The sequence below is a fragment of the Tenrec ecaudatus genome, chromosome 5, assembly GCF_050624435.1.
Source record: "Tenrec ecaudatus isolate mTenEca1 chromosome 5, mTenEca1.hap1, whole genome shotgun sequence".
NCBI lineage: Eukaryota > Metazoa > Chordata > Mammalia > Afrosoricida > Tenrecidae > Tenrec > Tenrec ecaudatus.
In genome coordinates this window covers 130,558,300-130,572,634 of record NC_134534.1, presented here as the reverse complement: position 1 = coordinate 130,572,634, position 14,335 = coordinate 130,558,300, and positions in this window count along the sequence as shown.

Here is a 14,335-nt window from a genome sequence, read left to right as displayed (position 1 = left end):
GGGGCCTCAAATATACGAGATGACACTAAAATGCATAAAGTTGTTATTGTCACACAGATGCAATATTTGGTAGAAATATCATTGACTCAATGGCAGTGAGTCTGGTTGGATTTTTTTTTATCATTTCATTTTAAAGAGGTCACAGTAGGAGTCTCTGGGTCATGAAAGCGTTAAAGACCTTGGCTGCCAATTGAAAGGCTAGATGCTCAAGTATCACCAGCGAGACATTGGAAGAAAGACCCAATGCTCTACTTCCAAAAACATCATTCTGATATACATGTGGTCACCATGAGTCAGAATCAATTCAATAGCTGCTGGTTTATGGACACAGTGAGCTGATTATACTGTGCCCAAAGCCTTGTTCCATTACCTACGAGGGTAAATTACTTAGTCCCTCAACCTCAATTTTACCTTCTTCAAAATAATGATCTCAGAAAGTTTGCACAAGGATAAATATAAAGTCCACCTAGTTTGAGGATAAAGGTGTGCCTGACCTAAGCCATGGGATTTTCGATCACTTCGCATACATGTGAAAGTTGGGCATTGAGCAAGGAAGACTGAGGAAGAATTGATGCCTTGGAATGATGGTGCTGGAAGGATGTTGGAAGTGATCACGGACTGCCAAAGGAACAAACAAATCTTGCTTGGAAGAAGGACAGCTGGCAGGTTCCCTAGAGGAAAGTATGGTGAAACTTCATCTCACATTCTTTGGACATGTTGTCAGAAGAGCCCAGTCCCCGGAGAAGGGCATCATGCTTGGTAAAGAAGAGGGGAAGCAAACAAAGGAAGACTTTCGACAAGATGAGTTGGCACGGTGGCTGCATAGATGGACTCAGACTTAAGGACAAATGTGAAGGTGGTACCGGACCAGGCAGTGTTTCATTCTATTACAGGCTCACTAGGAGTTGGAACCGATTGAACAGCACCTAACAACAACCAAAAGCACCTTCTGGAAATGCTGCAGTAACCGTGTCTGACCTCCTTTAGCTTTAGAACAAATAAATGTACTGCCATTGAGGCAATTCTGACTCATAGCAACTCTATAAGAGAGGTTGGAACTGCCCCGTGGCTTTCCTAAGCTGCAAGTCTTTAAGGGAATAAAAAGTCTCATCTTTCTTCCTGCTCCCAACGCATCTGCTACCAGGGCTCCTGAGGGCATCTCCTGACTACAGGAAATAGGAGTATCTAAATCCACGCCAGCCCAAGGTCGCCAGCCCAAGGTCAACCACCACAAGACAGAGAGCCGACATGCCCCCAGTCTCCTTTACCCAGTTTTGATGCCAATTATCCCTCCCTAACACCGTGTTCAGTATCATGTGTTACATTGTTGTGTTCTAAGCAACAGCTCAATGTGATTGTCATTAATATCCTAATTGTACAGAAAATTGAGAGTGAGAGACATCCAGTTACGAGATAGCGACCCAACTTATAAGAAATAATAGAATTGGAATTTCAAACTCAGATTTGTGTCCTAAACTACTAGCTATCACTTTAGACTGTTGTCTTAGGGCAGTTTTCCTGGGGAGGATTTATGCAGCATAATAAGATGATCCATTGTTTCCTGGGAATATGAGGGCGCCGGTCTCCCTCATGTAACTGACCAGCATGGTAAATTCTGCCAGATGCCTATCATTTTACCACACTGCCTCGTGTCTTGTGTGTTGCCAGAATGCTGGAAGCCAGACCCATAGGTGTTCCAAATACTAGCAGGTTCACCCATGGTGTTTGGGTTTTAGAGAAGAGCTCCCCGTAGCACAGACTAGAAAGAAAGGCCTAGTGAACTACTCCTGAGAAAACCTATGAATCAGAACAAAATGTTGTCTTCTATGGAACTGGGAGATGAAGGCACTCAGAACACCCACGAAGACCAACAGTTCTGAAGAAGGTGCTGGACTGGGGAAGCACTGAGGTCAGCTGGGGTCACCATGAACTGGAGTTGGTTCAATAAAAGACGGGCTGTCAGTTGGCAGGGTTAAACTTGTACTGCACATGGTGACGTACCCAAAAGGGCAAAAGAACCTAATCCGGGTTCATGGTCTGCACACACTGGACTCTGGATAACAGCCAACAGTGCACTTGGAGAGCAAAGGAGCCAAGTTTCCTTTATTTCATCCGTTCCTGGGACTGAAAGTTAGACATGTGACCTATTTGAAGATATGTGTAAATTTCCCAAACCGCAGGGGCACACAAGTTTATTCACTGTTGGAGCCAAAAACTTTTTGGAGAGTTTTCCATATTCATTTTAAGAGTGGAATCTTGTGTTTGATAGTTTCAAAAAAAAGAACTGCCCAGGGAAAAATCTCTTCTGATGGGGCAAAAAGTACTCTTGTGATTTCATTTTACAGTCTTCTAAATACCAATAATAATACAGACTGCTGAGCCAACTGATGTCAGAATAGAAGTGTCCTCTAGAGGGTTCCAGGGGCTGGTTGTTCAGAAGTAGATGCTAGGCTTTCTTCCAAGCACCTCTTGGTGGGTTGCAACAACCCAACTTTTAGTTGGGAGCCAAAGGAGTAAGTGTTTGCACAGCCCGGGCTCATCCACATGCCATCAGTGGTTTCCATGACTGAGGACCTACTCAACCCATTGAGGCAGACAGGCCAGAGGAGGTGACTTCTGGTTGAATGAAGGTGACCATCTTTGCTTAGTCCACATGATGGTGAATATCTAATGAAGTAAAAAGGACAATGATTACACACCTGATTATGAAAGGGACGTTGAGGTAGTTTGTTTATTGCGCCAACCTGGCCGATAAACATATGTGGGGTTAATTGAAGGGCGGAGGGATAAATGGCTTGGTGAGCCTCGCCTTCCAAGTTCTTGGGTCTCTTGCTTTGTGATGGTGGGACCAGGGTGCAGCTGCCTTAGCCAGTTCCCTGCTTCAGCTGGCAAGGCTCACTTCCTGTGAGACATCCTCAAAGAGAAGCCACATGGACCTACCCCGATGCAGCCCTGGATGCTGGAGCAACCATGTGGAGACCCCCTGCCAGCGCTGTTTACACATTCACTGACTTAGCTTTCCTCCTGCAGTCGGCGTCATTGCGTGTGTTTTGTGAGATGGAGGAGGACTTCATGGATTGGTGTTGGACATATGGGTTAATGTTGGACTTGGGGGCTTGGGCAGCACTGGGTTGGGATGTTTTCTTGGAGCGCACTTAACCTTTATATAAAACTCTCTCTTATCCATGAGTTTCTGTGGATTTGTTTCTCTAAAGTACCCAGACTAACACAGATGTTCTGATAGGCCTTGTGTGCATGAGGATGCTTATCTTTGTTCTATTTTGGTCATGGATGCTGGGGACCCTGCTAGGCACAGAGGAACTAGAGTGGTTCATCGTGTGTTTCACTCTACCTTTATGGACTATGGGAACAACTTTCCTTGGAAACTAACACATTTTGTACTATGATTAGAAAATTGATGATAAGAAAATAGTTGTGATAAAAAACTGGGAAGAAAAATTACTGAAATTGTTTACCATGATACTTGAGTTTGAGACTTTTTTTGTTCTTGTTGTCTTGGCCTCTTAAGTCAGACCATCCCACTCTACACAAAAGAGAACACAAATTGAGAAAACATGAATGTTTAGATTAGCTAGTCTGCCACATTAATGTTGAGGGAACTATATTTTTCTTTGACAAATTGTGTTAGTCTGGGTTAACTAGCGAAACAAATTCATAGACAATCATATGTATAAGAGCTTTATATAAAAGAGTAATTGTTTAATAAGAAAACATCCCAGCCCAGTCCAGATCAAGTCCATAAATTCACTATTAGCTCATATGTCCTATACCGGCCTGTCAGGAAGACCACAGGCCATTGGGTAGAAAGCCTTATGGATCCAGTGGTGGTGGAAGCATCTCAGCACTGACATGGGTCTCCTCATGGCTCCTCCAGCTCCAGGTCTCTGGCTCCATTAGCACAGCTCCCCGTGGCTTGTCAGCATGAAGACAAAGCAAAGACAGTGTGTGTCCCACCTTCATGGAAGAAGACAGGAGTTCCCAGAATCCTCAGGAGAAGGTCATGCCCACATAGAGGCCTCATTGGCTATGACCTGGTTGACAGGCTAGACTCCACCCCTTCACAAGTTGACAGGCAATTATGTAACTGCCACACAAAGACAGTTACTATCTATATAACAGGAACCTATGACAATATGGTTTATGCTTAAATATATGTGTGTATGTGTAAATATACATTATATGTGTGTATACATTATATGTATATATACATTATATACATATATATATTCCTCCCCCCTCCCATGGGCTACAAAGTCAAATTGTTCAACCTCCCTTACCATGACCTCAGAAGAAATAGAAGATCCCTGGCTATCCCTACAAAGTTTTTTCAACAGGAACCCAGTAGATAAATGTTGAGCAAATGGAGGAAAATTATGGAAAAGAACTTTAAATTTCTACTGGCAACCATTTTTGTCACATTGGATGAGAGGAACTTCTATTTCCTAGAAACATTTAAACCTTAAGCCTAAACTATCTCAGGAAGCAATCTTTAGTTCTCTAGTTCAATAATAAAGAATAACTATCTGCCTTTAAAAAAAAAGTCTGGAATGTGGATCTAAACAGAGAGGCTCAAGGGCATTGGATTTTTTTCTCCCTCCATCCTTGGCTCAGAATGATTCTAGAGGCCCCAGGAGCTCTTGGCTTATATTTTCCAGCTCCACTGAAAAACAAACAAACAGACTATTTTTTGCCAATGATTCTCACAAAAGTTCCCATCCCTAAACCAATCCATGAATCATAGCAACATCTGGGCAGATGGTGTCCCAACCATGGAAGATTTTGCAGGTAGGAGGGTGGGGTGGGGCAAGCTCCACTAAAATCTTAAAGACAGCGAAGGAATGGGAGTGGTGGTCCAAAGAAATGGGGAAGCCGTACCATAGAGAAAAACGGAGTTCAGACTGGACAGAGAGAAAGGAAGCATTTCAAATACTTATTTTGTTTTTTGGTTTTTTTCAAATACAATTTTAATGGCTTTTCTACAACAGTGTAAATATAGAAGGAGAAGAAGAAGAAGAAGAAGAAGAAGAAGAAGAAGAAGAAGAAGAAGAAGAAGAAGAAGAAGAAGAAGAAGAAGAATAGACCTTCAGGCTTTTTTGAACGTGTAAAAAGCCTGAGGCCTGAGGTAGAGGTGGGAGATCAGTATCCTAAATAGAGTGTTCCCATACGTTCTAGACTGTGTGCCAGGAGGAAGTGGTTGAACTTGAGTTCTGTCACAGGCTTAAACGACTGATTGCAAAGAGAGAACTGACAATGAACTATTGCATATCATAGAAGTCTTTGGAAGCAGCCTAGTGAAAAGCCTGCTTCACCCTCAATCACTCAGCGACCTAAGACACATTAACTCTCGCTAAAGCTGAGTTTCCCTCTGTAAAATGGAGGCAATAGTAGATCCTGCAAGATTTTTTAGGGATGAAACATGATCACAAATGACGCGGAGCATAGAACTCCACTCACAATAGTGCTTAGAAAAATACTTTACATTTTGTTGCTTAGCTTTCTCTCCAGAAGGAAATAAATGACTTGGAGGAAAGAACATTCAGTGCTCTAACGCGCTGGCCCTCTCCGAGACATGGTTACAAAATGTGCAGATCCCAATGCGATATTAAAATAGAGAGCTGCTTATTAAAAACTGATGTCAAGATAGTGACATCACACCAAAATGTGGTGCCTTCTAAACACAGGGCCTTGTGCAACTGAACGGGTTAAAGGACCAGACGCTGGCTCTGCTCCACCCGTGATTTTTGCTAAAAGAGTGTTCCAGTAGATCACTTCTGAGTCAGAAAGGAGTGGGGACACTTGCCTGGGGTCTGTTTCCTGGAGCAAAATCTTGGGAGAGCCATCCCACTTCCATCCCCTACTAAAGGCGGGAGAACCTTTAGACATGGAGAAGATATGCACCCACCCAGGAGATGCCACTTTCAATTGATTTGAAGGAGGTGCGGAAGAAAGAACATTTTTTCCTAATTTGGATGGGAAACTTTCTGGAGGTGGAAGACAAAAGACAATATGCAAAGGAAGTTTCAGTGGAAAAAACCTTTTACATAGTTCTGAAGACACAACAAAGGGAAGCCAATAAAAATGGATGCCTTGCACAGTCCAAAATTCTGCAAAGTTTTTCTTTGCACAAAGGACCTTATTAGTGTATCTGGTTTCTTTGTTCCATTAAAATCATAAATCTGTGGTTGGCTAATATCACTAAAGTGTTAAAAAGCAAAATGTCACTTTCGTGCACCCGACACAGCCCTGGTACTTTCAACCCCCTCAAATGCATGCGAACACTAGTCTCTTAAGACTGAAGAAGAATTGGTGTCTTTGAGTTACGGTGTTGGTGAAGAATATTGTGTGTACCAACGAATGCCAAACGAACAAGCAAATCTGTGTGTAATACAGACAGCCAGAATGTTTTTGACAAGCAAGGATGATGAGACTGTGCCATGTAATTTGGACGTTACCAAGAATGACTAATCCTTCCAGAAGGATACCATAGTTGGTAAATACAACTGGTGAAAAAGAGGAAGACCCTTAATAAGATGTATATGTATGGACTGTGATAAGAGTTGTATGAGCTCCTAATAAAATGTTTAAAACAAAAAAAAATAAGATGGATTGGCACGGTGGCCGTACCAATGGGCTCAAATATAGCCACAATTGCGACAGTGGTGTAGGACCAGGCAGTGTTTTAGTCCATGATACATAAGGCTGCTTGTGTCCAAACCAGCTCAACAGCTAATAATTCTCTTATTTGCATAGGACTCATAGATAGATGGGGAAATGGTCTTGTTTTGCCTGATCAAAAGTAATGAGATTATGAAATTGTTGGTCCAATGTCAAGAAGCTGAGCCGTGCCCGCTATATTTTGTTTAAGGTCGTAGTTTAGCCTAGGCTCTAACTATCCCTAGTTGTAAAGTGGCATCTTGAATAAACATTTTGAATATTAAGCAAATATTTACTTAAAATACCATATGTGATAAGCAATAAAGAGAGTGGCAGGGACATATTTACATTAACATTCCCAATTTTTAAAAGAGTATATGCAAAAAGATACTGTTATTCTTAGTTGCCATTAGGTTGGCTCTGACTCATCATGGCCTAATAGGTTCTTGGAAAATATGGCAGTATGTCCCTTTCATAATTCTTCCTTTAGTGACTGTGATAATGCATCACTAAAGATGGATCCAACAAAATGCAGATTCTGCAGACCTTTTACATGACACTCTGATTTGGCAGTTCTGAGTGGGAGTGTGTGTAATTTGCATTTTTCTAATTTTCCATGATGATCTGATTTGGAAACCAATTAATTGTATATGAGTTGGTCCTTTTATTCTCTGTGCAGAATGGAAACTAGTCCTGTGTTGTAAGCATCTACTCTCCTTGCAATTATTTTCCATCCTCAGGAGAACTATAGTCAAGTTGGAAAGTTTATTCCTACAGTTTTTATTCTAAAGGTTTCAACACATCATAACCCACAGTTCAAATCTGTGGGCCATCTCTTGATGTTAATAAAGTTTTATTGGGATATAATTGTGTCCATTCATTTATGTTTTGCCTATAAATATTTTCATGTGATAAGGGCAGATTTGAATCGCTGTGACACAGACTGTGTGGCCTGAAAGAATGAACTATCTACTGCCTGGCATTTTACAGAAAAATGGTTGCAACCCTCTTGTTGGTTATGTTGAACTGCTAACCACGAGGTTGGGGGTCCGCACCCACAGCAGAAGCAGTCTACTCCCATAAAGATATTTCAGCCTCAGAAATGGGTTGCTCTGAGTTGGAATCAACTTGCTGTCAATCAATTAAAGTTTCTGAGAGCTTATTATATATCTAGTGTGGCATCTTCAGTTAAGAAGAAATCTGACTTAAACAGGTAAAACTTTGTCAGTTGATCCCCGATCAGGTTTTCAACATTTTATGCATTTTTGTTTTCTGCTGATTTTTTTGTTTTGTTTGCTCATATTAGGGTGGATCTCAGAGGTGTTATGTCATTGGAGGCCACCCTCTTGAAGTTATGTTATGTTTTCAGTATGTGAAATCCAGGGTTGACGAACCTCTGGGGACAGCAAGTCAAGTACGGATCTGAGAGGGGATACAGTGGTGGGTGGGCTGGTGAAGGGGTGATGATGTCAAAGAGTCCAGGAAGAAAGAAACGTTTGGAAACCGACTGTACAATCCTGCTTGACGTGATTGACTGATGGAATGATATGATAGATGTATTAACTCCTAATTAGTAATAAGTTTTTTAAAGAAAGAAAACTGACAAAGAAGTTAGACAATAGTCATGGTTACCCAGCCATTTGAAGGGGAATAAAACCAACCCCCAGAATTGGCATTAAGTAGTTCTGATTCATGGCGACGCTAAGTTATACAGCTGAATTGCACCTCAAAGGGTTTTCAAGCATGTTGGAAGCAGACTGCCAGATCTTTCTTCGGAGATGCTTCTGGGTGTTTGAACTACTAACTTTTTGGCTAGTGGCAGAGTGCTTGGCATCACGCTGGCCAAAGTAGAGGGGAGTGAATAAGAAGACCCTTGCTGAGATGGATTGACACAGCGGCTACAACAATGGGTTTAAGCATAACACTTGTGAGGGTGATGTAGGACCAGGCAGTGTTTTCTTCTAGTGTATGAAGGTCACTGTGAGAGTGAGGAGTTTTTCTGTGCCAACGTGGCACCTGTTAGAAGATATAGGTGGAATTTAGCCTACCAACCAGGTCGCTGTTTGATTACCTTATTTGGAGTTGCCACCAAGATAAATGGCTCCCTGAAGGTGGGCCACTCTCTCGCTATCTTCCTTTATGCCGGTGAGCCATGCCGAGAGCTGCCAGAACCACTGCCATTGGATCCACAAGACTTTGCACGCACTGGCCTATGATCGTCCCGCATTTTTCATTGTTGCATGTGGTTACGTGAGTCTGAAGAGGGACTTACGGACTAATACCAGGTATATGGACTTGAGTTGGACTAAGCTGGGCTGTTTTCTGGATGTACAATTACTTCTTGATATAAAACTCTCTCTTGCACACATGAGTGTCACTGAATTTGTTTCTCTAGTCAACCCAGCCTAACACAGTTGCTATGCCTCGGAATTGACAAGGGCACCCGGCAACAACAAACAGTGCTTCCAGTGACTCTGGAAGACCTGGAGAGAAAAAAGAGCTAGGACTTGACCTCTGGCTCCATAACCCATGTTCGCAGCCTCTGATGTCTCGCCCACAGGAGACTTGAATGGATATCCACCTGGGCTAGATGCAAAGCCCCGGACCAGCAATAGAGGTATCACTTACCTAAGTGATTTATTCATCTGGAAAAAAAAGGATGGATTAAGTTGGATTTTAACCCAGGAATTAATGAGTTTGTTAACCCTGGCCTTTCAAATCAATCTTCTATATCTACCTTTACCTTTTAGGAAGGATTTCATTTTGTAGCAATAGAGCATACACTCCTCTTCTTACAATCTAATGATCACTTGTGGCCCATCCAACCATTAGTTACAAATAAAACCTATTAATGGACGGTATTCACTGCATGATTTGGGATGGAAGTGAAACACTGCCCACAGGGCCGATTAAGATGACATGCATGCTGAGGAATAGTTGACTGTGGAGAGAGATTATTGGGAGTGAGGCAGACCTGTATCTTTGCGATCTCTAGACACAAACTCTTGGACTTGCAAGAGTTGGAATCCTGCTTCCTAGAACGCACTCTGCTCATCTCGCTGAATTTTTTCCTAATAAATCCTTGATGGTTTACTCATATTTCAACTCATAGGATGGTTAGAATCCCACCTCTACCATTTCATTTTTATCAGAGTAATATCTTATATTAGTATTTGGGACAAAAGGTTATTCATTAAGTAACAGTGGAGAATGGTCAAGTTCAGGGTTGCCAATCCTCAGACAGTTGTGGCGTCTCCAGTGAAGACGGTCATTCTCTCTCTCAGTATGCCCAAGGTGACACATTTCCTCACAAAGTTGGAGCACATTGTTGCTTCTATACTTGGATGCACACTATGTTTAGAAACATCGTGTGCAGAGAATATGAATCTTTAATATCAGCATCACACTCTTTGGGCGGCACGCCCAAGCATTAAGAGGCACCTGGAACCGAATCTGACTGTAGGGACTGCCGATTGATTGTCCTCCACTAGCTCACTCTCGGGCAAACTCTTATTCCCTGAACTCGAGAGCAGGAGAGTCCACTCTGTGACATCACGTCTCTCTCTCTGCCAAGCACATAGCACTCCACGTTACACGTGTGCTCTTAATAGGCATCGTCATGACTTACCTCCCTGTGGAGAGAAGACACTGAAGTCTAGTGAATTTAGGGAGCCATCCCACAGCAACTGATAAGTGACACAGCTAGGATTTGAACCCAGGTTGGCTTGATTTCAGGACTGACAGTATCGCTACTTATGTAGCCTGGAGCCAGTTGCTTAACTTCTCTGAAACACTGCATCCTCTTCCGAAAAGAGGATCATCGAGCCACCTCATAGGGAGGATCTACTGGTTGTAGCTCCTGTCACAGAATAACTACTGTTGTCATTATTATACCAGGTTAGGTGCCATCAAGTCGTTTCTAACCCATGGTGACAAAACGCAACACTCCCCAGCCCTGTGCTACCCTTACACACAGAGAAGGAAACACAAAACACAGCTACTCCCAACAAGCGATTCTAGTGCACCTGCGGCAGGGCAGCCATTAAAAGGAATGAGTCAAAGACACAAATGATGGAGTCCCTGGGGACCCATTCTGCAAAGAGAGCCGAGGTTCCAAGGCAGAGTATCCTGGGGGCTAGCAGTGGTCGAGAGGGTGGCACTTGTTTGGGATCCTGAAGAGTCGCCACCTGCAGAAGAGAGCACAAATACAGCACGAGGAGGTGTTGGAGCCAAGAGGTACCCCGATAAATAAGTCTGTGATAACTAAAGATCGCAGAGACGTCACATAGCATTGTTAATAAAACTGCAAAAAACACCTCAAAACAGTAGGCAATTAGATTAATTATCTTTTCATAGAGTACCGTACACTATAGCTTTGCAAAAATATAGACTATAATTATATAGCTATAAATATAAATATATAAGTAGATGCACAGATATAAAGGTATAAATATAAATATGAATAATGGTATAAATATAAATGATATAAATATGGATAGTGGTATAAATATAAATATAAATAATGGTATGAATATAAATAATGATATAAATAAAGATATAGATATAAATATAGATATAGCTATAAATAATATATGTACCAATAAAAACGAAGTCTCTACTCCCTATGACTGGGTTAAATATCTTTCTGTAGATTCCCATGGTCCCTTATTTATATCCTTGGTAGCCTTTATCACATTTCTTCATTATTTATAGTGTGATTTTTTAAAAAAAATAATGTCTCCCGTTAGGCCATATGGACCATAAAGGTGGGGATCATAGATTTTCAGGTTAATCACTATCCCCATCAATCTACCTGCATGCTCAGTACATAACGAGTGCTCATTAATACTAGTTATCCCCATGCATAAACAAAAGTATACCAAGGGTTTCTTTTTTTAGTGAAGCTTACAAGCAGAGTGGATAGTTTGATGACAGTTGCAGTATACTAGTAGTGTCAGTAAGGATTCCCAACCCTTGCAGAGAACAGTGTCTCAGCAGAGTCTGACCCAGATTCATGTAACCCGTGCGGTGGCAGTCACAGGCACTCATTCCTATATTGAATTTAAGCCAGCCACATGTGTCTATCTGTATAAGAATATGATACTAAAGAACGAAACCTCAACCTCATTGCCATCCGGCTGGTTCTGATCCTGAGAACACTCTGTATTACAGAGCAGGCAGGATCCATTAGGGTGTTTGGCCCTTGTCTTTGTGGAAACAGATCGCCAGGCCTTTGTTGTGTGGAACTGATAGGTGGGCCCAAACCACCAACCTTTTGGTAAGCAGCTGATCTCAAGCCACTTACACTACCCAGCGACCCAAGAGTATGATACAAGGAGCAACTTAGCAGGAATATAATCTACTGAAGAGCCACAGCCTATGTCGCTGTGAGTTTGATGTATGTTTGATGTATGTTTGGGTTTTCTTCATTGCTTTAATTTTCTGCTGTCAATGATCTTTCTGATCAAGAAAGAATTAGACTCTTTTCACTTTTAAGCAAAATCTACCTCTCACCTCACTCCGCCCTGTTCCTGCTTCCTCTCCGCCCCTCTTCCTCCTCCTGCTCAGACCCTGCCCCATCCGTAGAGAGCACACCGGGGCACAGAGACCCCTGAGCGCACCCCTTTCCCTTTTCCGACCGCCTTGCAAAGGAGGGGGTAATGAGCGCTCATCCTAGAAAAAACGAGAACGCCTCTTTACTGAGGTGCAGATTGGAAAAAGACGCACGTCAGGAATGCGCAGTGTACCTGCAAAAGCTCCTCAGCGACGGCAGAGGGAAGGAAGCCCAAACCGCAAAGATGGTGGAGAACGCGGAGCCACCAGGCTAGAAGGAATCAAAGGTCCACTGACACGTTGCTCATCCCCAGGCGGGCTTTAGTCTAAGAAGATGAGAGCGATGTGCCCAAGAGCTGCCTCGTGACTGTTCTTTGCTCTGCGGCCAGCCGCTCGGAGAGGCCCGACGCAGCACGCGCTGTCATCTGGCGTCCTGTCTCTTCCTCACGGGCTGCCCCCAGTGTCTAGCGGCCTTCCCAGAACTACCTGCTGGGGGGACATAGGTCTTGGAGCCTGGAAATGCTGAAGATTAGGAGACCTGCCTGGAATTTCAGCTTGCTTCCCCAAAGGAAAGCCATGGTCACCTAACTCTTCAGTTGCCACAGCACAGAATGGTCCAAAGACCAGCACGGTTGCCCAAAGTCCCCGACGTGAATGCCACGGGCGGAGGATGTGCGCTGGTGGATGGCAGGCTCCCACTGAATGGTGACCAACAGAGAAGCCGCCCCTCTTCCTCCTGGGGGAGGGGGGACACGGGGGTGGACGGAGGGGGGGGGCTAAAGGGAAGCAAAGTGAAAGTAGCAGTTTCTCCCCAGTACTTGAGGGTGAGGTGATGTTCCCATTTTATGAACTTATTATGAATGACCCCAAAGCAAACGGTTTCCCATAGCTCCCAGCCCGCCCCTCTAAATTGAGAATCGCATGAAACGTGAACATCCTTCCCACCAGAGGATTACGTCACTTGTAAACAACTTCAACTAAAAAAGCCCTCTCTGATTCACCTGAGCCAGAAGGAAGGAAGAAAGATGGGGGGGGGGGGGGGGATCCAAGTTATTTGATTTTCTTGTTTAAACTCTAACTGCGTCCTGAGGCCCAAAACAAACATTATACCGGGAAGTCCGTTGCCAGTTAACACAAGAACCGCTTGGTTTCCGTTACGTAAATGCGAGTGAGGCTTGGTCAGGAGACTTAGGCAAAACCACAGACCTTCTGCCTGGTGTTGCTCACCTGACCTGACAGGCACTGCTGAGTGGCCTGGCTGGCAGTGTGAATGCGGCTACCGGCATGAAATTATTGTCCATGTTACACACTAGCAGTTAACAATAGCATGGCACTATCACACTACCTTCATGATTAAGGCTTCATAAGAAACGATATTTGGTAAAATCTCCATCTCATTTTTCTATTAAAATGTCATTCTGACTCTACTCTACTTCATATAAATTTTGAATCAGATTGGCAAATCTTCCTCCTCCAGAACAAAAAAAAAAAACAAAAAACTGGGATTGAAAGTTGAATGGCAACTGCATTGACTTTCAGACTAAATTTGGTGAAAATTACTGTCTCTGTACCGTTTGCCTTCCCGTTTGCTTTCAATAGAATTTTATACATTTCAACATTTAAAATATTCCTGGGAATGTCTAATGCTTATTTCCCTGTATAAGACATATAGTTCTTCACATTCCTCTCTGGTCCTTACAGTATAATTTTCTTGCCTTTTTATTTCAATGGCAGTATCTCCATCATTGTGAACAATATAATAGAAAAATCAACTTCTTGGTTTTGAACTTGAAACAAAAGCATCCGAGATTTCACTTTACAAGTGGCTGCTCCTAGAGTATCTCATTACAGATCCATTATCACGTGCCGGACAGGAGGGGACTCACAAAGTACATGGAAAATTCCATTCTTTTTAATTCCATTTCTTCAGCAATCTTTCTTTGCACCACCTCTTACTGAAATATTTCAGATCTGTATTATGCCGTCAACCTTTAGTTTGCATCACTTGCTGCTTTTGTGTACTGAATCCAGACAATTCTAGTAGCAGCAGAAAGACCCAGTTGATAACCATCCGCATGACGGTTTCCCAAAGGTCATGGGAAACGGC